At 35.9% G+C, this 23416-nt stretch overlaps 2 non-coding genes across 2 annotated transcripts; both read right to left on the reverse strand.

The window, feature by feature from the left end:
• Positions 1–3540: 3540 nt before the first annotated feature.
• LOC128592412 (U6 spliceosomal RNA) lies at positions 3541–3646 on the reverse strand. Its single transcript, XR_008381862.1, has one exon. It is a non-coding gene; the product is annotated as a U6 spliceosomal RNA (small nuclear RNA).
• Positions 3647–7029: 3383 nt separating this feature from the next.
• LOC128592019 (U6 spliceosomal RNA) lies at positions 7030–7136 on the reverse strand. Its single transcript, XR_008381743.1, has one exon. It is a non-coding gene; the product is annotated as a U6 spliceosomal RNA (small nuclear RNA).
• Between the last annotated feature and the right edge of the window lie 16280 nt (positions 7137–23416).

The following is a 23416-nucleotide window of genomic DNA, read 5'->3' on the forward strand; positions in this document are numbered from 1 at the left end:
AGCAGTAATAAAAAATCTCCCAACAATAAAAGCCCTGAACCAGATTCACAGCTAATTCTACCAGACCTGTAAGGAAGAATTGGTACCTATCCTAAGAGATTATTTCATAACATCAAGAAAGAGGGAATCCCCTAACTCATTCTGTGTAGCCAGTATCATTCTATTAGCAAAGCCAGAAAAGGACATTACAAAAAAAGAAAACTACCAACCAATATCCCTTATGAACAGAGGTGCAAAAATCTTCAACAAAATACTAGCAAACCAAATTCAACACCACATCAAAAAGATAATCCACCACAATCAAGTGGGTTTCATCCCAGGTATACAAGGGTGGTTAAGTATATTCAAATCATAAATGAGTTCACCACATAAACATAGACAAAAGGTCCAAATGATTATCTAGATGCAAGAAAGGCATTTGATAAAACCCAACACCCTTTCATGATAACTACCTTCAGTGAGCTAGCCATAGAAGGAACATATCTCAAAAGTATAAAAGCCATATGTGACAAAAATCAGACAACATCATACTGAATGGGGATAAGTTGGAAGCATTTCCCTTAAGAACTGAAACAAGGCAAGGGTGCTCAATGTCACCACTTTTGTTCACCATAGTATTGGAAGTCCTGGAGCAATTGGACAAGAGAAAGAAATAAAGGACACTGAAATTGAGAAAGAGGAAATCATACTATCCCAGTTTGCTGGAGGTATGATCTTGTATCTGGAAAGCCCTAAAGACTCCCCCAAAAGACTTCTAAAATTGATAAATTTAGCAAAGTCTCAGGTTACAAAATCAATATACACAAACCAGTAGCATTCCTATATACCCATAACAGCAAGGCAGAGATTCACATCAAGGACACAATATTATTCACAATAGCTACAAAGAAAATAAAATATACTTAACGAAGTCAAAAAGAGAGCAAAACACTGATAAAAAAAATTATAGATGACACAATCGGAAAACATTTCATGTTCATGAACTGGTAGCATCAATGCCATTAAAATGTCCATACTACCCGAAGTTATTTACCAATACAACATATTCTCCATCAAAATACCAACTTCATATTTCTCTGATGTACAAAAAAAAATCCTAAGCTTTTGAAAATCAAAATATCCCAAATATCCAAAGAAATCTTAAGTAAATCTGGAGGCATCACATTACCTGACTTTAAACTATATTACAATACTGTAGTAAACAAAACAATATTAATACTGGTATGGAAACATAGACCAATGGAATTTAACCTAGAAATAAAACTGGCTACCTATAACCAATTGATGTTTGACAAAGCAGAAAACGAAATACATTGGGGAAAGTTCATGGGAAAATTGGATCGCTACATGCAGAAGAATGAAACAGGACCCTTGTCTCTTATCATATACAAAAATTAATTCAAGATGGATTAGAGACTTAAATGCATGAAGCCATAAAAATTCTAGAAGAAAATATAAGAAAAACTGTCAGACATCTGCCTAGGCAAAGAATTTATTACTAAAAATCCAAAGGCAAATATAGCAACAATAAAACTAAATAAATTGAACTTGATTAAATTAAGGATCTTGGCCAGACACAATGGCTCACACCTATAATCCTAACACTCTGAGAGGCTGAAGCAGGTGGGTGTTGTGGCAGGCGCCTGTAGTCCCAGCTACTCAGGAGGCTGAGGCAAGAAGATTGCTTAAGCCTGAGAGTTTGAGGTTGCTGTGAGCTATGACACCACGGCAATCTACCAGGAGTGACAAAATGATACTTTGTCTCAAAATAATAAATAAATAAATCATCTTCTGCCCAGCAAAGGAAATAATCAATAGAGAAAGTAGACAATCCCAAAGTGGGAGAAAATATTTGCAAACTATATATCCTACAGAGAACTGATATTTGCAATCTACAAATAAACATCAGCAAGAAAAAAACATCAAAAAATGGGTAAAAGATATGAACAGAAGTTTTTCAAAAGAGACAAATGTTCAACAAACATGAAAAAATGTTCAACATCATTAATCATTAGGGAATGCAAATTAGACTATTATGACATACCACCTTACCCACATGTGAAAGGCCATTAGGTTTAAAAATAATAGTTGCTGGCAGAGATGCAGAGAGAAACTTTTTTTTTTTTTTTATTAAATCATAGCTGTGTACATTAATGCAGTCATGGGGGTACAATGTGCTGGTTTTATATACAATTTGAAATATTTTCATCAAACTGGTTAACATAACCTTCATGGCATTCTTTTAGTTATTGTGTTAAGACATTTATTTATATTCTACATTTACTAAGTTTCACATGTACCCTTGTAAGATGTACTGTAGGTGTGGTCCCACCAATTATCCTCCCTCCACCCATCCTCCCCCCTCTCCTCCCCTCCCTTTCCCCCTTACCCATATTCTTGGGCTATAATTGGGTGATAGCTTTCATATTAAAGCTATAAATTAGTTTCATAGTAGGGCTGAGTACTTTGGATACTTTTTTTTCCATTCTTGAGATGCTTTGCCAAGAAGAATATGTTCCAGCTCCATCCATGTAAACGTGAAAGAGGTAAAGTCTCCATCTTTCTTTAAGGCTGCATAATATTCCATGGTGTACATATACCACAATTTATTGATCCATTATAGTGTCGGTGGGACTGCAAATTAGTACAGCCTCTATAGAAATCAGTATGGAGATTGCTCAGAGAAATAAATGTAGACCTACCATTTAATCCAACAATCCCATTGTTGGTTATCTACCAAGGGAAATTAAGACAGTTTATTTAAAAAACACCTTAATCCTGTTTATCACAGCACAATTAACAGTTGCAAAGATGTGGACCCCCCCAAAAATGTGGTATGTGTACACATACACACATACGCCATGTAGTACTACTCACTCATGAAAGGGAAGGAAAAAATGTCATTTGCAGCAACTTGGATGGAATTGGAGACCATCATCCTAAGAGAAAAGTATCTCAGAAATTGAAAACCAAATACTGTATTTTCTCACTAATGAGTGGGAGCTAATAAATGGGTGCAGACTTTTATAAAGGACATATGAAAAACCAAGAAGGGGGAAGGTTGGGAAAGTAAGTGAGGGATGAATACTTAACTTTTGTGTATGATGAACACTCTTCTGGTGATGGGCACATGAAAAACCCTGATGTAAGCATTGTGCAAGTTATCCACGTAACAAAAATAGTTTTGCTCCCTTAATTAATATTTATAAATAAAAGAATATGAAAGAACTCCATATGAAATCAAATATTAAGGTGAAAAGGAAAGTGTTTTGTTGTCAAATGATCGAATATTTTTTTCTGCTAAATTGTAGTTCTCTGTGCTTGAATCTGCATGGGCAGATATTGCTGAACCAAAATGTTTTTTCCTTAGCTCAAAGTGTTTACGAAACAATACACTAATTAGGTTGATACATGAATCGTTTTTACTTTCATTAACATTGTCAATCAGCCTAGCAATACATTTTATCAAAGTGGGCATTTCCAGTAGAGACGTTCTTTTTTTTTTTTAATTTTGAAGTTTTTAATGCACAAAAAGAACAAAAAAATATGGAACACTTCACGAATTTGCGTGTCATCCTTGCTCAGGGGCCATGCTAATCTTCTCCGTATGTTCCAATTTTAGTATACGTGCTGCCGAAGCAAGCGCTCTAGTAGAGACTTTCTGAACTAAACCACTTAGTTACCTTTCTGGGTTCACAGACACTCCATTCCCACTCTAAAACAGTCTGACTGATGCGTGACACTCATTGCTTTTAGCTGTAGCTTACTCCTTACAGTGCTCACCTACTTTTGTTACTGTTGTTTCATGTTCACAATCAGTTTTAGTTGTGCTCAAATTTGCTGATAACACTTGTGCTTAGATGTTTGAATTAAATATTGTATAAGGGAGACAAAAATAGAAATGCTTATTTCCCACATTAAGTGCAATTAAGAAGACTAAGCTATAGCCTGTCTTTCAAAGGCAGAAAAGAACATAATACATTTTAGTAAGTTTTCATAAGTAGTTGATCTCTTGATACTGAGTGTAGGCATGTATCTGCAAAGTGATTTCAAACATAGTTTTAATTGAGCCTAGATTTTATTTTTTTTATTTATTTATTTATTTTTTTTTTTGTGGTTTTTGGCTGGGGCTGGGTTTGAACCCGCCACCTCTGGCATGTGGGACCAGCGCCCTACTCCTTGAGCCACAGGCGCTGCCCTGAGCCTAGATTTTAAACCAACTTTTGTTTAGGTGGTTGGTTTTTTTCTTCAACTTATATTATATGACCTTACAGATCTTTATTCTATGTACTGGTATTGGTCATTTGCTCCAATTACGGAGATGGGAAGTAATAGGTTTTATGATGCTTACATGTATTTTGATCTTTGAGGCAGTTTTTCTTTCTTTTGGAGTTCTCCTCTTATGTCATTTGCCTCTTTGAATGTCCATGGTATCAAAAATAGCATCTTGTACTCAGTAAAGTATTTCATAAATGCTTAACTGATTTTATATATGGTAGTATGAGATTAGGAGTAGGCAAGAATTAATATTTTGACCTATTTTGCTGGAATAAAGGCTGAGAGGTAGGCATAGCAGGAGCAGGATGAAGTCAAATTTTCATTTTAAATTATTTTTTAGTGTGTCAGAATTGGGCTGACTGGGTTTTAGCCAAATTCTAATATGTTAATTTGAAGGTAATGTGATCTTTATTAGGAAGGATGAAGCAGTAGCAAGGAGATAATGTCAAATGTGTGGAACTACTTTTTTGTTCCTCTATAACAGCGTGGTTAATGGGTGTTCTAGGAGTAAAACTGATCTGAACTAGTTGACAGATGCTGCTGTTTGCCTGGAGCTGGGTACACTTAAACAGGCATCATTCAGCATTAATTGGGCTGTGAAGGGGAGACTGAGTCAAATGCCAAAATCAACTCAGCTTCAGGCACATAACACCACTTCATCAACTTTTCTTAGTTAATAGCTATTTGGCAAGCATTTGCATGTGCCCTTGTCAGGTAACCATGAAACTGCTGTGTACATAAATTCTTGTATTCTTTAGTGTTCACCACTAATGTATTTGCAGAAAAATCCTGAGTGATTCAGGTACTGAATCTGTCACTAGGGAAAGCCAGATTTTTTTCAGCTAAAGGTTAATTCTTTAATGCCAGAACTTACATTCTATCCTTTTGGATGAAAACTTACTAAAGTGTATTATGTTCTTTTCTGCCTTCAAATGTATCACGAAAGATTATCCTGTTTAACAACTCAAAAGTCAGTCATCATTAATTTCAGGTATTATAATGTACCAAAGATATACTTATTTTTATAATTATATATGCAAATATCAGTGATGTGACCTCTCAGAATTCATTTTGATTTTGCTTTCTTACAAAGTTTAAAATATTACTTTTAAGAAAATTTAATAGCTCTATTGAAGTATATTAATAATTCATGTACCATACTATTTACCCATTTAAAGCATATAATTGAATGATATCTAGTATATTCACAGAGTGTGTAACTATCACCAAAGTCAATTTTAGAATATTTTCATTATCTCAAGAAGAAACTCTGTATTCATCAGCAGTCATGCCCAATTTGCCCCCAAACTCCCAGACCTAGCAACCACTAGTATGCTCTCTTTCTGTATTGATTTGTCTGTTCTGCACATTTCAGAATTTGTAATTTGTATTTGTGATTGGCTTCTTTCACTCTGCCAGTATTTTCAAGGTTCATTCATGTTATAGTATGCATTTAATGTTTCATTCACTTTTATTGACAAATAACAGGCCATTATATGTATAAAGCACATTTTATTGAATTTACCACTTGATGGGCATTTATTTCTAATTTTGTCTATTATGCATAATGGTATATTAAATATTAATGTACAAGTTTTTGTGTAGACCTGTGTTTTTGCTTCTTTTGGGTGTATACCTAGGTAGAAGTAGTAGTTTTTTTTTTTTTTTTTTTGGCTATTTGCTTTTTTTCTCACAAAAATAAAGTGATAAGAGATGTTGGCCAGTATAGAATGTAGAATGTAGAATGGCTACCTTCCTATGAAATTAATTAACAGATAAAAGACTTGTTTGTTATAAATGCCTTTTCTTCTGTAAATTTATCTATTTATTTACTATTGTGTTTTCTTTCACTTGTCAGCACACTTTCAAAACATCATCTAAATATTATAAGATTGAAAGTCCTGGAAAGTACCTGCATGATGGAGCAGTGTTCTCATGAAGTATCTTCATAGTTTGAATAATACCCTTTTCCATAGACTGAGTTAGTGTGGGAACACTGGGGAACAGGAAAATGGAAAAATATTCCTACTCACCAGCAATACGTTTAGGGGTAAATTCTAGGTTTTTGTATTAACAGCTTTGATACCCTTTGGTAAGTCTGTGATTCTGAAAAGATTATTTAGAACCCCCCCAAAAGCTAATAAAGTGAGTGATAAATGTATCACTTCTTAGTTTATCACTTATTTATTAATCAAAAATTTGTTGAAATCCTGATCTGTGCTAGGCACTATAATTGGTTCTGAAGATTAAAAAATATATAGGGTATAGTTTATGCTCATGAGCAGCTTATGGTATAGTAGAGTTTATATTTATCTATATCTATATACACATGTGTATATATATTTCCTAAGAGTTACAGTACAGCAAGTCCTTGAATAATGCCATTTCATTCCACATCATTTCATTATAATGTTGATGAGAAAAAAAATTGATTCCTGTTGGGGCCGCTGACTGTGTGGAGTTTGCATGTTCTCCTCATGTCTGTGTGGGTTTCTTCTGGGCACTCTAGTTTTTTCCCACATCCCAAAGATGTGTGCCTTAGGTGAATTGGAGTGTCTACATTGTCCCTATCTGAGTGAGTGCTGAGCAGGATGTGTGTGAATGTGCTTGCAATAGGATAAACACCTGTCTGAGGAGCTGGGATAGGCTTCCTCCATCTTTGACCCAAAATGTGTAAATAATTATCTTACTTGCTTTTATTAATCTTTTTTAAGTATATGTATAGTGTACATTTATTTCTTTTTTTTTTTTTTAAATATGGAACGCTTCACGAATTTGCGTGTCATCCTTGCGCAGGGGCCATGCTAATCTTCTCTGTATCGTTCCAATTTTAGTATATGTGCTGCCGAAGCGAGCACGTGTACATTTATTTCAATGTGCAATAGTAGATGTATTTTAGGTCTTTATTTAGAACTTGAGAGATGTTTTTGTGACCAGAAATATCAGCCTGTGGTAAAATTGGTTTTTTTGTATGTCATTTTGCTGGAAGTTGCAGTTTACAAGAACTTATTGACAGTAGGTAAGGACTTAGTGTACACTCTAACTTTTATAATGAAACTATGTACTTAATATAGGAACAACTAATTTTGCATAGGGTATTTTCAGTGACCATTTAGTGGAGGCTAACTTTTAAGCTGGATTCTAAGGATGATTAGTGTGAAGTAAAGGGGGAAGGACATTCTAGGCAGAGGCACAGAGTGCTTAGATATAACACCATGAGCCATCCTAGTATGCTAAGCATTATAATGAAGTGGCCCTTATTAAATGTAATAGCAGAAGCATAGAGTGCATGTGAGAGAGAGAGATACAGCTTTGTAAAGATAAGGTAAGCCAACTTGGGAATATATATCCAAAATATTTGGGACCTTTTACTATACTTTATGGTGAGCTGTCACTCTCCTCTTTTTAGTAGGAGAGTGACATGATCTGAATAGTATTTTAGAAAAATAACTCCTGTTTTCTACTATGACAGAGTAGAGAATAATCTGTAGAGGTGCTGTGAGGGATGGAGGCATGAGATATTTCTAAGGTATAGTCAGTTGAAATTTAGACTTGTATGGTATGCTGGGATGGTGTCAAAACTTGCTTAGATTTGGTGGCGGGGATGTTGTCAGTTATCTTTAAATTGTGTTGAGGCAAAAGATACAGATATTTGGAGGCCAGTTAAATCAGTCTCCTAGTTATGTATTAAGTTGTTCAGTAGAATACTTGTTTTACATTCATATATCTTAATGTTCATTGCATTTCCTGAATCTGATACTCTGCTCTTTATATGTCTGTTTACTTAATTTCCTTAAAAAATCATTTTTACACCTCCAATTATATTTATAAGTGGACTAAAAATTACTATCTGATGACTGAATTTGCACACATCCAGCAAGTCTGTGTCATGCTAATTACAGGAGTGGTGGAGCTAAAGACAAATGTCTTTAATGTCTGGGTAAAACATATTGCTTCTAGTTGAGAAAAGAAGCGCAGAAGGAGGAGCATGGTTAGGATAAAAGCAGATAATGAACAAAAGAGAATTGTGTATCATTCTTGAAGTCTACATGGTAAAATGTTTTAAACTTTAACTATTTTAGGACTATGGAGCATTAGCCCAAGGAAGAATATCAATCTCTATTAAACTCGTAAGGTCTTGATTTAGTGGTTCTTGGCAGACCAGAAGTTGTGAAACATCAACAAAATTGTTATAGTTCATGAGAATTGTAAAGCTCTTGAGGGTATAACTTATCTTAGTACAACGTAAGTTAGACCATCATTTCTCTGCCCCAGACTCTAGTGTCTTCCAACTTAATTCAGAGTAAAATCTAAAATCTTTTTTGGGTGAGGTGGCTCATGTCTATAATCCTAGCACTTCGGGAGGCCAAGGCAGGAAGATCATTTGACAGAAGGAGTTCAAGACCAGCCCAGCAACATAGTGAGACCCAGTCTGTACATAAAATTGAATAATTATCCAGGCGTGGTATGGGTAATTGTTCATTGACAATTGGTGTATGCCAATTGTCCTAGTTATTTGGAAGACTGAGGCAGGAGGTCTGCGCTTGAACCCATGACTTTGAGAGTGTTGCCATTGTCCTCATGCCTTCATGCTCTCATGCAAGGCTCTGTCTAAAGCAACAACAACAAGAACAACAACAACACTTTACGTACACAGCCCTGCATGTACTGTTTCTTGTTAACTTTCTGTCTCCATCTTTTACTAGTCTGTTCTCAAGATTCTTTTGCTCCAAACTCAACTCTTATATTAAGTGTGATTCCTTACACAGGGAACTCCTTTTGCCTCAGGGCATTAGCATTTGACATATTTCTGCTTGAAATGCTTTTCCTCAATATTCACATGCCCTGTTCTCTAACTTCATTCAAATGTTTTCTCCATAGTTTTCTTTTTAGTGAGGACTTCCTGCCTCATTCTGCAAAATTCAATCACTTTAACATTTTATATCCTCTTCCTTTCTTTAACATTTATCACTGTCCAAATAAAATATATTTTATGTATTTATTTTATGGTCTCCTTTTCTCCGTTATTATAGAAACTCTTGTCAGGGCAAAGATTTTTTTTGTATCTTTTATATTTCCACTCTTACAGTAATACCTGGCATACAGTAGGTACTCTAAAATATTTATGGAATGAATAAAAGAGTGCATAAATTTTCTGTGATGACAGTACCCCTTTACTATGACTTTGATCAGCTATTGAGATCTTCTTTTAATTATCTGTCTCAATTTAAAAACTCAAAGCCAAAAACCTGAACATTAACACATGACTCAAACTCCATTTGCTTATACATTTTCTTCTGATTTTTCAGTTAACTTTGTACCAGAGGAAAGGGTACTATTAATGGTTGAATTGTTCTCTCTCTTCCTGTTACCCATTCTCAAATTCATGTGTTGAAGTCTTAATACACAGTACCTCAGAATGTGGAAACAGAGTGGTGGCTGATGTAATTAGTTAAGATGTGGGCTGAACCAGTGTTAGCCCATTATCAAATATGACTAATATCCTTAGGAAAGGGGGACATCTGGACAGAGACATACCAATGCAGAAAACATTGTATGAATGTTACCACAGAGATGTACAAGGTAGACTAATGCCAACAATTACCAGCAAACTTCCAGAAGCAAGGGAAAGGCATGGAACAAATTCTCCCTCACTGTCCTCAGAGGAATAGCCCCTGCCAACACCTTGATAGTAGAGTTCTACCCTCCAGATAATAAATTACTGTTGTTTAAGTCAGTTTGTTTGCAGTTATTTTGTAGGTCACCCACTCCTAGGGAACTGCATATGATATGGGCAATCTCAGATTCCCTCATTGGGAACCATTTATAAAGAATGATAATCTATAAATTTGAGTTTAAATATGTATTTTATATGGTATGTTTTTAGTTATGTCTTTGGAAGTATGTTTTAAAATACAGAAAAATGTTAAAGGATGAAAATAATCTATGTATAACACTTCAAATGAAATGATGGTCATTTATTCATATTTTCTTTTTAAAAGCATTTTATGTACAAATAATTGTACTGTCACATCTCATTCGTGATACCACTTGTCAGGGCCCAGGACCGGCCAGGTCTCGGGCCCAGTTTAACTAGGATCCGGACAGGGACCGCTAAGTTACCTTGCTCAGGTTTCTTAGGTGCCTGAGGGCTATCTACTTTAGCTGGAGAGAGAGAGTATGTCTTAGAGAGAGGAAGTCTTCTTAGAAAGATAGATTTTAGTCTTTAGCAGAGCTTGATAATCTTCAGCAGAGAGACACCGTGCTGGCGTTCTGCAGGCAGGAGAGGAGACAGAGTCAGAGTAAGCGGGTCCATGATAGAAGGTGCATGTTCCTGACTGCCTTCTCCTCCAGCCTAATATAAGGCTGATCTCGTGCCTCTCAACACCATAGGTGTAGAGATTGCCAATTCAACACTGCTCTCATCTCACGAGCTCTCATGCTTGTTAGGAGAGCTAAATCCCTCTCCGTGCCCTTTCCACCAAGGTGTTCCATTATTGAGCTATACAGGTATTTCTTTTTTTTTTTTTTTGTAGAGACAGAGTCTCACTTTATGGCCCTCGGTAGAGTGCCGTGGCCTCACATAGCTCACAGCAACGTCCAACTCCTGGGCTTAAGCGATTCTCTTGCCTCAGCCTCCCGAGTAGCTGGGACTACAGGCGCCCGCCACAATGCCCGACTATTTTTAGGTTGCAGTTTGGCTGGGGCCGGGTTTGAACCCGCCACCCTCGGTATATGGGGCCGGCGTCTTAACCGACTGAGCCACAGGCGCCGCCTATACAAGTATTTCTAATAACTCTCACTCCTCCTAGCCATAGGCTATACGGGCTGCTACATTGTACATTCACAGGAATTTGCAAAACCAGTACAAAGAGTCCCATATGCCTTTCCCTAAGTTTTCCCCAAGGTTACATCTCGCATGACCATGCGAGATCATGGTACCATGATCAAAACAAGAAAATTGATATTGTTTCAATGTGTATGTATAGTTTGGTGCCATTTTATCACATGTAAATTTGTGCCACTACCACCACAGTCATAATACAGAACTGGCCAATTATGGCAAAGGTCTTCTTCATGTTACCTACTCTTTATAGTCATACTCATCCCTTTTCCCCTCACCATCCCTAATTCTTAGCAACCACTACCCTGTTCTCCATCTCTATAACTTTTGGTTTTGAGACTATTAACTAAGTAATAAGACCTTTTGCAATTGGCTTTTTTGACTTTGTCTTATGCCCTTAATATCCATCAAAGTTATTGCATGTTTCAGCAATTAATTTCTTTTCATTACCATAATACATAGTATGGATATATAGTAGTCTCCCTTTATCTGAGGGGGATACATTCTGAGAGCCCCATTGGTTACCTGAAGCTGTGAATAGTACCAAACCCTTATATATTGTTTTTTCCTGTAGATACGTTACTGATTATATAGTTCAAATTATTAATTAGGCACAATACTCTTGATATTTGAGGCTATTATTAAGTAAAATAAGGGTTCTTTGAACATAAGCACTGTGATACCGTGACAATCTGATAACTAAGATAGCTACTAAGTGACAAATGAGCAGGATTTCATTAACTACTCAGAACAGATTTACAATTTAAAACATGATTGCTTATTTCTGGAATTTTCCATTTAATATTTTCAAACCATAGTTTACTATAGGTAACTGAAACTATAGAAAGTGAAACAGCAGATAATGGAGATTACTGTAGCATAGTTTAACCTTTCACCTGTTGAGGAACATTTTGTTGGTGTCTGAGTTTTGGCTACTACAATTAAACCTGCTGTGAGTATTTGTTCATGAGTGTTTGTTAAATGTAAAATTTCATTTCTTTTTAATAAATGCCCAGGAATACAGTTGCTGGAGCATGTCATAAATGCATGTTTATTTCCTTAAGAAACTGCCACACTTCAAACCATTCCCACCAGCAGTGTATGAGAGATCCTAGTCTCTCTGCATCCTCATTTCGATGAGCTACTGTCTGAGCATAGTTTGATGATGTTATCTCATTATGCCTTTAAAGTCTTTCCTAGTGAACAAGGATTCTACCATGTACTGAAAATAAATACACTTTTCTCAGAGATGTTAGGACATAACATGAACTGGGAAAATGTTCCTCCTCATCTGTTCATTATGTGTTTTTTGGATAAGATTATGTAGAATTAGTGTTAGTTCATCTTCAATAATTTTGTAGACTTTTTAATGAAACCCTCTGGACTAAGAGATTCTATTTTTTTGGAAAGATTACTACATTATAGGTATATACTAAAAAGTACATCTTTATTCTTTACCTAATTGTGGACCTAAGGATTGTTTCTGATTTTCTCCTTTTATAAACAGTACTGCTGTGTATATCCTAGATGTGCCAAGTTTATCTAGTATCTACAGCTAGAAATGGAACTGCTGGGCATGTATATATTTACCTTTACAAAGCCATATCCCATAGTGATCATAAAAATAACACTTTCATCTGCAGTGTTTAAATTTCACAGTTTCTCATTCGGCATTTTCAGATGCTTCATTTTTTTGCCAATCCCATCACTGAGGATTATTTTATTATAGATATCTATGGAGATACTGTACCATATAATGACTGAGCTTTATCATTGTGCTTTCTGTCTTTCCTTGTTTTATTTATTTTAACAAATTATCATATGATAAAATATTGCTATTTTTGTTGTACAGTTGTGAAATTTAACAACACATACAGATTTATGTAATAATCACCACAATCAGAAAAGTTCTGTTATTTTCCAAAAAACTTCCTCATGCTATCCTCTATATTGTACTAAACCCCTCCTTTCTACAACCACTGATCTGTTCTCAATCACTATCACTTCCTTTTACTAATGTCAACAAATGTAATCATACAATCTATAACATTTTGAAAGTAGGCTTTTTTGATTCAGCATAATACTTTTAAAATTCTTTCAAGTTTTTAAATATTTCAAAAGTTTGTTACCTTTTATTTTTGAGTAGCATTTAATTGTATAGATGTAGATCAGTATGTTTATCCACTCATCCATTGAAAGACCTTGTTGTTACCAGTTTTTACAATTATGAATAGAACTGCTATAAACATTTTTGTATAGGTTTTTGTGTGAAAGTAATTTTTTGTTTTTCTGGAGTAGGTGGCCCAAAGTGGGATTGGTTTGTAACATCATAAATGCCTATTTATTTTTACTACAAACTGCTATCGTATTTTTACATTTTCACAATCATAATATGAAAATTTTAGCTGTTCAGTGTTCTTGCCAGCACTTTTATTTTATCTATTTTAATAGGTTTTAATTTGCATTTTCCTTATAACTAATGATGTTAAGCATCTTTTCATGTCCTTATTTTTTATCTATAAATCCTTTTTGGTGATGTATTTAAGTGTTTTGTCCATTTTAATATTGGGTTAATTTGGCCACGCGTGGTGGCTCACACCTGTAATCCTAGCACTCAGGGAGGCCAAGGCGGGTCGATAGCTAGAGCTCACAAGTTTGAGACCAACCTGAGCAAAAGTGAGACCTCGTCTCTACTAAAATAGAAAAAACTGAGGCAAGAGGATCTCCTGAGCCCAAGTGTTGGAGGTTGCTGTGAGCTATGATGCCACGCACTCTACTCAGGGGCAACAGCTTGACACTCTGTCTCAACAAAAGCGTTAATTTGGGTGCAGTGCACACTGTCTGGGTGAAGAACAGACTTACAACTTTGACTCAGTCTCAAAAACAAAATATGTAATCAAAACGTGTATCTCCTAATACTCTGAAATTTAAAGAAGTAAAAATTTAAAAAAAGTATTCACAGAAAAAAGTCTGAAGTAGTAAAAAAAGATAAAAGAAAAAATTGGGTTATTACTGTTGAGTATTTAGAGTTTTCTAAATATTTTATACACAGGAAATTTAGTGTATGTTATTTGCAAATATTTCTATCAGTCTATAGCTTTTCATTCTTTCCAGTACGAGGGTGTTTTATAAAACATAATATTTTAACTTTGATAAATTTTAATTTACTTTTTCTTAATGGATCTTGATTTTGATATCAGATCTAAGAATGATTTGTCTGACACTAGGTCATAAAGATTTTTTTCCACGTTTTCCTGAAAATTTTATAACTTTATATTTGAGATCCATTTTGAGATATTTGTACAAATTGTGGGGTTGTGTTGAAGTTCATTTTCTTTTCCATATAGGTGCTCCATTGTTCCAGTGCTATTGGTTATGAAGACTATCCCCATTAAATTTCTTTTCCACCTCTGTTAAAAACCATATGGATTAGACAGATGAAGATCAAAAAGGGAAAAGACACAAATCATCAGCATGAGGAATGAAACAGGAGATTAGTACAGATTCTGTAGCCATTAACAGAATAATAAGGGAATTGTATAACTCTATACAGATAAATTTGATTCAACAATTTATATAAATGGACCTGGATTCCTTCAGCAAGCAGTGAGACATGAAAACTCTCACCCCTTTCTGAATTGCTGTGCTGATTCCAAAAAAAAAAAAAAAAAAAACCCACAAAAAACAACAACAACAAAAAATCCTTTCACCCCACAGGAAAGTGCCATGAGTGACCAGATAGCAGGCTTTCCTGCAGCTAGACACTTCCTCCTTTGCATCTCTCCAATTCCTAACGTCACAGAAAGCAATTTTGGCTCCAGCCAGCTTGTAGCCTTGGCCTCTACCCCATAGCAACTGTGAGTGCTGGGTTCTGAGAGACCTGCTTGTGCCAGTGTTTAGAGATACCATGAGAGTTCACTTCACCAGAGGCTTATTTGCTGCAGTAAGGGTTGTGCCCACTACTGAGAGCAGAGACACTTGCAAGCTCATCAGACTCTTGGACCAGAGAGCCAGTTTGCATGGCAAGGGAACTCACTGTACTCGGATCTGAGGAGAGAGAACTGTGGTATTCCAGGGAGCAAGTGCTTGCCCCACCCTGCAAAGAACTGAGTGAATAGAAAGGGATGGAAAGAATCTTCCTAGGGCCTTCACACACACAAATATGTCCCCCTCTCTCAGGGACAGTCTGGAGAAATTGCTTGGAACTGCATATTAGTGGCTTCCCCTAGGGGCCAGATTAATAAAGCTTCTCAGGCGCTTGGATTCTAACCGCAGTCTGTCTTGTTCCTCACCCATTTACAAGGTGAGTGGGGACCAAGCAAGCCCCTAGAACAGTGATTTTCAATTGGTGTGTTGCAGCACATGGCAGTGCCATAGGCGGATCTTAGGTGTGCACAAAAAAGTTTTAAAGATTATTGGTTAAATTATTTTCTAAAGAAGTTCAAAGCACAGTAAATATATTCTTCTTTTTTTTTTTGCTTTTTTTTTTTTTGATCAACATAATTTAAGTGTGCTGCAGAAGTTTAACTGTAGGTTCAAGGGAGCCAAGAGACGAAAAAGAAAGCAATTGAAAAATGCTTCTCTAGAGTTACAGGTTCCCTCCTAAAGCCTGGGGCATTTGTTTGCACCAAGGGGAGAACAACACCTTCAATAGAACATCTCAGCAGCTGGATCATCCACACAAACTTCAGTAAGAGAGAACAACTCTATAGCTAAACATAGTGCCTTCTAACTCAAGTAATTTGGGAACAGGAGATTTGTACCCACAAGTACAATCCACCAGCTTGCATATTAGGCTGGGGGACCAAACTCACTATACTTAATTGGGAAGAAGAGAAGACAACAGGCCAGAGGTAACCACAGAAGTTCATCAAACCTACTAGAGCACCCCAATGGCAACTCAGGACCAGCACTTCTCCCCCTGATCTGGTCAGGGATTGAAGTTTGGGGACTCAGAGATAGGTCCATAAGCCAGCCATAGTACCTCCAGCTCTTGATTAAGAGGCAAGAAAAGAAAGAACGGGGAAAAGAACCCTGGAAACATGAAAAACTAGAGGGAAAGAACACCCCCAAAAGAAATCAATACTCCTTACCAATGATTGTGAACCTAAATGAAATGGTTAAAATGATAGATGAAGAATTTTGATTATGGGTTGTTAGAAAGCTCAATGAAATAGAAGAGAAAATAGAAACACAACACAAAGAAGTCAAAGAAATGATGCAGGAAGTGAATGAAAAATTCTTTAAAGAAGGGCGGCGCCTGTGGCTCAGTGAGTAGGGCGCCGGCCCCATATGCTGAGGGTGGCGGGTTCAAACCCAGCCCCGGCCAAACTGCAACAAAAAAAAAATAGCCGGGCGTTGTGGCGGGCGCCTGTAGTCCCAGCTGCTCGGGAGGCTGAGGCAAGAGAATCGCGTAAGCCCAAGAGTTAGAGGTTGCTGTGAGCCGTGTGACGCCACGGCACTCTACCTGAGGGCGGTACAGTGGGACTCTGTCTCTACAAAAAAAAAAAAAAAGGAAAAAAAAATTCTTTAAAGAAATTGAATAGTAAACAAATTCTGGAAATGAAAAATTCAGTGGAGGCTTGGAGCCTGTAGCTCAGCGGCTAGGACACTGGCCATGTACACCCGGGGCTGGTGGGTACGAACCCAGCCCAGGCCTGCCAAACAACAACAACAACAACAGGTAGGTGGATGTTGTGGTGGATGCCTGTAATCCCAGCTACTTGGGAGGCTGAGGCAAGAGAATTGCTTAAGCCCAAGAGTTTGAGGTTGCTGTGAGCTATGATACCATGACACTCCACTGAGGGCAACAAAGTGAGACTCTGTCTCAAAACAAAAACAAAAAACAGTGGAAAGCTATGTTCTAGCTAGCCTAAGAATAGGCTAAATAACGTAGAAGACTCTTAGAACTTGAAGATAACACCGATGAGCTAAGTAAGTCAGTCAAACAGAGAAATAAGAGAAATGAGAAAAGTCTGCAGGAAATGTGAGATTATATAGAGACTCCAAAAATAAAAATCATAGGCATCCTGCAATCCCATTACTGAGCATCTACCCAGAAGGAAAAAAATCCTTTTATCATAAGGACACTTATAGTAGACTGTTTATTGCAGCTCAATTTACAATCGCCAAAATGTGGAAACAGCCTAAATGCCCACCAACCCAGGAATGGATTAACAAGCTGTGGTATATGTATACCATGGAATACTATTCAGCTATTAAAAAAAATGGAGACTTTGCATCCTTCATATTAACCTGGATGGAAGTGGAAGACATTATTGTTAGTAAAGCATCACAAGAATGGAGAAGCATGAATCCTATGTACTCAATTTTGATATGAGGACAATTAATGACAATTAAGGTTATGGGGGGGAGGACAAGCAGAAAGAGGGATGGAGGGAGGGGGGTGGGGCCTTGTTGTGTGTCACACTTTATGGGGGCAAGACATGATTGCAAGAGGGACTTTACCTAACAATTGCAATCAGTGTAACCTGGCTTATTGTACCCTTAATGAATCCCCAACAATAAAAAAAAAAAGAAAAGAAAAAAAAAATCATAGGCATTCTTAAGGGTGAAGAAGAAACCACACAAGGGTTGGATAATTTATTTGAAGGGATAATTGAGGAAAATTTGTTTGGATTTGGTAGAAATCTAGATATCCAGTACAAGAAGCACACAGGACTCCCAGGAGATGCACTATAAAGAGAAAATCACTATGACACATTGTCATTAGGCTATCCAAAGTAAAGGTGAAGGAGGCTTACCTTTGAGCAATAAGGCAAAAATAGCAAGTAACTTACAAAGGAAAAGCTATCAGACTAACTGCATATCTCTCAACTGAAACCTTACAAGCCTTAAAGGACTGGAGCCCCATCTTCAATCTTTTAAAACAAAACAATTACCAGCCTAGAATTTTGTATCCTGCAAAACTAAGTTTCTTATATTAGGAATAAGCAAATGCTGAGGAAGACTAGACCAACACTGCTGGAAGTGCTGAGACCTGGCTTGTACACTGATCAGTATAATAGACACCTAACAGTATAAAAATCATCCAAAGGTAATGCTCAGATAAGACATCACAATTGTTTAAGACATTTAAAAAAAGATAAGTAAGGGTCTATTTAACAGCATGAACAGAAATCCACTTATCAATTCTTCCAATAATTGGCTCAGCACCCATAGCTCAGGGGTTAGTGCACTGGCCACATACCCTGGGGCTTGAGGGTTTGAACCCAGCCCAGGCCTGCTAAAAATGACTACTACAACAACAAAAATAGCTGCATGTTGTGGTGGGCACCTATAGTCCCAGCTACTTGGGAGGCTGAAGCAAGAGAATTGCTTAAGCCCAAGAGTTGGAGGTTGCTGTGAGCTGTGAGGCCACAGCACTGTACCAAGGGCAACATAGTGAGACTCTGTGTCAAAAACAAACAAACAAAAAACCCAAAAACTTCCAATAAATGTAAATGGCTTGAACTCCCCACATAAGAGACATAGTCTTGTTGAATGGATAAGAAAACACAAGCCAACTATTTATTGTCTCTGAAAACACATCCAACCCACTAGTAGTTTAGATTCAGGTAAAAAGATGGAAAATAATATTCTATGAAAATGGAAACCAAAAGAAAGCTGGTATGGCTATTCTCATATTAGATAATATAGACTCAAATCAACACCACCAACAAAAAGACAAAAATAGTCATTATATAACGGTGAAGGTAATAATTCAACAAGATTTAACAATCCTAAATATTTATGCATCTAACATAGGAGCACCCAGATTCATAAAGCACATCTTACTCAACCTAAAGAAAATGATAAACAGTAGCACATAATAGTTGGAGACTTCAATACACCACTGACAGAAGTGGACAGATCCTCTAAACAGAATATTAGCAAATAAACAATTGACTTAAATGGAACTCTACAACAAATGGACCTAATAGACATTTACAGAGCATCTACCTCCCAAGTAATAAATAAATGTTCTTCTCATCAACTCATGGAATGTTCTTTAAGATTGATCATATCCTAGGCCACAAGACATGTCTCAATAAATTTAAATAAATTAGAAATTATACCATGTATCAGACCACAGTAGAATAAAACTAGAAATAAATTCCAACAGAAAAACTCATCTCTACACAGAGTCATGGAAACTAAACAACCTATTCCTAAGTGATAGTTGGGTCAAATAGGAGAAACAAATGGACATAAAAAGATTCTTTGAATTAAGTGATAATGGGGATACAGATTATCAAAATCTGTGGGATACAGCAAAAGCAGTCCTCAGAGAAAACTCTGCCTTAAATGCCTACATCCAAAAGACAGACCACAAATCAACAACATAATGAATCATTTGAAGGAACTGGAAAAGGAAAAGGAATGCAATCCCAAATCCAGCAGAAGAAAAGCAATAACCAAGATCAGAGAAGAACTACATGAAATTGATAACAAAAGAATTATACAGATTAGTGAAACAAAAATTTGGTTGTTTGAAAAGATAAACAAAATTGAGAGGCCTCTTGCTAGATTAACCAGAAACAGAAAACAAAGGACTCTTAATAAGCTCAATCAGACATGAAAAAGGACAAATCACCACTGAAATTACAGAACTAAAAAATATCATCTCAGAATGCTACAAAAATCTCTATGCTTATAAATTTGAAAATGTGGAAGAAATAGACAAATTATTGCAAACACATAACCTACCTAAGTTCAATCAGGAAGAAAAAGAACTCCAGAACAAACCAACATCTCAACATCCAACAGCCCAACATCTCTCTAATCATCAGAGAAATGCAAATCAAAACCGTAATGAGATATCTTCTAACTTGAATGAGAATGGCCCTTATCAAAAAAATCCCAAAACAAGAAATGCTGGCATGGATGTGGAGAGAAAGTAACACATACTGTTGGTGGGACTGCAAACTAGTGCAATCTTTATGAAAAATAGTATGGAGATACCTCAAAGAACTAAGACGCACCATTTGATCCAGCATTCCCACTACTAAGTATTTAGCCAAAGATAAAAAGCACATTTTATCAAAAAGGCACTTACATTTGAATGTTTATAGCAGCACAGCATACAGTTGCAAAGATGTACAAACAACCCAAGTGTCCACCAACATGAGTGGATTAATAAAATGTGGTATGTTTGTTGCGTGACCAGAGACACGAACGAGCAGCAGCTTTGGTGTAGGTGTAAACTCGCTCCTGTAATTATTATGTCAAGAAACAGACTATACACCGTGGGATGGCATATAGCAAAATTTTTTATTTCAAGTTTTAGTTTTATACTCTTCCAGTCACGTACACACCTAATCTATTATCTATTAGTTCCATCATCTTGTCTTCTTTTTTACATATCTGTAATTTAACTTGAAAGGAAATATTTATCATATCAATGCAACCATTTGTGTAGTAAATCTCTTCCTCTAAACAGTGACTAGTTTTCCGAGCAGGGCACAAAGACGAAAGCAGCCATAGGGGAACAGAGTTAATAGAAGAATATCTTCAAGCATTCACTCAGTTTACTCAGTATGAAGTAACGACTGTGTCCTTCCCTCAGGACAGAGTACCTATAGACCTCTGACAATATGTTGTTAACATATGTCAACCCTCTGGCCCATATCTCTGAGGAAGGGTGGCATACCCTTGGATCTCAGGCTTCACAGGGTGTACTGCTTCAGAGAAAAGGCCTAAGGAATTTTACAATTCCAAAAAAGCCTAACTCTGTGAGTAACCCAGGGGGGGTCCAGGTCTCTTTAAGCCTCTGGAAGAAAAGCAAGTCATTTTAAACTCACACTGAATTTACTTTGTGTGCTTGATGTAGGATAAGTTTATTTTTAAATATTAACCTACATATGTTTATATCATGGAATACCATTCAGATATAAAAAGAAAATGGTGATCTAGTATTTTTGTAACAAACTGGATGAAACAAGAGACCATTCTTCTAAGTGATGTATCTCAAGAATGGAAAAACAGTTACCACATGTACTCAATACTAAATTGGAGGTAATTGATCAACACTTGTGTGAACATAATGGAAGTGAAATTCAACAGAAATCAAGCAGGTGGGAGGGAGAGGAGGGAATGGATAAATTCACACCTAATGGGCATACTTATAACTTTGACTCAAACTGTACAAAAACAAATTACATAACCAAAACTTGGTACCCCTGCAATATACTGGGCTGGGGGTGGGGGAGGGGAGACATATAGAGATAGTTCACTAAAGAGATTAGTAAGATAGAAGATAATCTCACAAAAAGATATTCAATCTCATTAGCCATAGGAATAAAAAATTAAAACTATAAAATATGTCACTGAGTTCCTAACAGAATGGCTAAAGTTAGAAATAACAGTGACAACATGAAATGCTGATGTTGATGTGGAGAGACCATGTTGCTGGTAGGAACATAAAAAGATACAGCCATGCTATGAAAGAATATGGCAGTTTTGTTTTTACCAGAAAATCATGCACTTATCACATGACCCATCTATTGCATATTTGGGAATTTATCCCAGAAAATAAAAACTTACATTCACATAAAAATGTATACATAGATGTTCATAGAGCTTTTAAAATAATAGCCCCAAACTGGAATTAACCCACTGTTTTTTAACAGGTGAATGGTTAAAAAGAAATGGTACCTCTATATTTCTCCAAAACCTCATTCACTCTATTTTATAGTCTTGCATTTTAATTCACTGATCTATTCCCAACCACTGTATTTTTTCTTTTTAATGTCTCTATTTAATGTCACATGTTTAATCATACAGTATATTGCCTTTTAAAAGTAGGCTTGCACTCACTATAGTACCTATGAAAATCATTCGAATTGTTGATATACTATTCTGAAATAAAGAAATTGTTGATTCATTCAATAATTTGGATAGATCTTAAGGGCATTATGTTGAGTGAAGAAGTTAGTCTCTAAAGGCTTCATACCATATAATTCCATTATACAACCTTTTTTATGCCAAAATATGGCCATGAACTAACTAGTAGTTGCTAATGGGTCAGGAAGGCACTAAAAAAGGCTAGCTCTATAGGTCGTTGTAATGGAATTGCTCTGTATTTTTACTGCTGTAGTGTTCACATGAATTTGAACATGTAATAAAAGCACATATAATTAAATACACAGATCCATACTTAAATGCATTCATGTATTTCAGTTTTTTTTTTTGAGCTATAATAAATGGTAATTCTTTAAAAATTTTTTTTCTAGTGAACACTCATAGTATATTGAAATAGAATAGATTTTTCTTGCTGTTTGTAAGCAGTCACCCTCCTATATCTTGATGTAGAGTCCTTGGGATTCTGTTTGCAGATGACATAAACAGTCATATCATCTGCAAACAGGGACAATTTACTTTCTTTACATATTTATACATTTTATTTCTTTTTCTTACTTTATTGAACTGGCTAGGACTTCCAATATGATGGTGAATGTGTATGTCCTTGCCTTGTTTCTCATTCTAGGAAGAAAACATCCAGTCTTTCACTCTGGGTTTTGGGGTAGATGACCTCTATTATCTACTACATGATAGATGATTGAAGAAGTCCCCTTTTATTCCTAGTCACTGAGAGTTTTTTTTTTTTTTTATCATGAATAGATGTTAGAGTTTGTCAAAAGCTATTTTTTGCATTAATTTAAGGATCATATATTTTGTTCTTGTCTGGAGTATTGCTATGGTGGACTATATTGATTAATTTTCAAATGTTGAACCATCCATACATTTTTAGAATAAATTCTACTTAATTGTGGTGGTTTTCTTTTTTTGTATATTGTTGGATTTAATTTGTTAATATATTCTTGAAAAATTTTCATTACATCCATGTGAGAAATATTATTGTATAGTTTTCTTTTTCTCTATTGTCTCTGTCAGGTTTGATATAAAGGTAATGGTAGTCATATGAGTTAGGTAGTATTTCTTTCTCTTCTGTTTTCTGAAATACATTGTATAAAAGTATTGCAATTTCTTCACAAATTGGTGCAGTTTGTCAGGGAGACCATTTGGGCCCAGAGACTTTTTTTTTTTTTTCCGAAGGATTTTGACTGCAGATAAAATTTTTTAATGTAATACTATTCAGGTTGTCTCTTTAATTTTTGGTGTATTTGAGCAGGTTATGGTGTTTGAGGATCTGTTTTTTTTTTTAATTGAAGTTGTTAAATTTATTTGTGTAGAGTTTTTCACAGTATTCCTTTACTATATTTTACAATGTCTGTAGTGTATGTAGTGATAGCCTTTTCTTCATACTTTATATTGGTAATTTGTATCTTCTTT

Source organism: Nycticebus coucang, chromosome 1 (genome assembly GCF_027406575.1).
Source record: "Nycticebus coucang isolate mNycCou1 chromosome 1, mNycCou1.pri, whole genome shotgun sequence".
NCBI lineage: Eukaryota > Metazoa > Chordata > Mammalia > Primates > Lorisidae > Nycticebus > Nycticebus coucang.